The sequence below is a fragment of the Martes martes genome, assembly GCF_963455335.1.
Source record: "Martes martes genome assembly, chromosome: 11".
NCBI classification, from domain to species: Eukaryota; Metazoa; Chordata; class Mammalia; order Carnivora; family Mustelidae; genus Martes; species Martes martes.
The window spans coordinates 18,619,256-18,620,280 of NC_137899.1; positions in this window are offsets into that span (position 1 = coordinate 18,619,256).

Here is a 1,025-nt window from a genome sequence, read left to right on the forward strand (position 1 = left end):
ACTTTGGCCTCTGTGTTCTTTCATTTGGCGCAATGTAACTGAGAGTTCAAGGTAAGGGACAGCATGACAACTGAGCCTTCAAATTCAACAGTGGTTGTTATATTGGTCATTTCCTCATTTCTAATTCTTTGTCTGAGAGAGTCACTGGCCCCAGGGGAGCCACAGCCAGTGAAGGTGCCCAGGTTGTTTCTCCTTCAAAGGTCAGCAAATTCAGATTCATTTGGTTGAAGACACTCTGGTGGTGACAGTATAACCTGCCCCATGAGTGGTGGGTGTGCTCAGACCTATCCCTATGTGTCAGGAACACCATGTTTCCTGACCTCACAAGAACCCCATAAGAGTTCCACTAACACCAGAAATGTAGGGTGGTGCCATAGTTAAGTGTTTGAATTCTGAATCCCAAGTGCTTGAGTCTATAGCTATATGAACTCTCTGTGCCGTTTATCATTTGTAAAATAAAGATACAATGTGCCCATCTCCTGGAGTTGTGTAGATGAGATAATTTAATTTTGTCCGGTACATGTGAGTCCTCAACAGTATTAGCATCTACTGTTGACAGCTCTACCCTAGAAATAATAGATAACACACCTGCTCTCTCTCTCTCTCTTTCACACACACACACACACACACACTCCCTCAAGGTATGCAGTAAGATTTACATGCAATACCATAGGATTATGGTATTGCAAATTAAGTCCAACAACTAAGAAGAAACGAAGAAAATAAAATAAATGATGTTGTATGATGGGCTAGTATGCATCTACACAAAAATGTAGATTCTTGAAGAAATGTAAAATTAATCAGAAAGTAATGTTGAGGTGGCAGTGGCTGGCTCAGTGGAAAGAGCAAGGGACTCGATCGCAGGTTGTAAGCTGGTGACCGACGGTGGGTATAGAGATTACATGAATAAATAAAAATATTTTTTAAGAGGAAGCATTTTTTTTAAATTTTATTTATTTATTTGACAGACAGATCACAAGTAGGCAAAGAGGCAGGCAGAGAGAGAGAGAGGAGGAAGCAGGCTC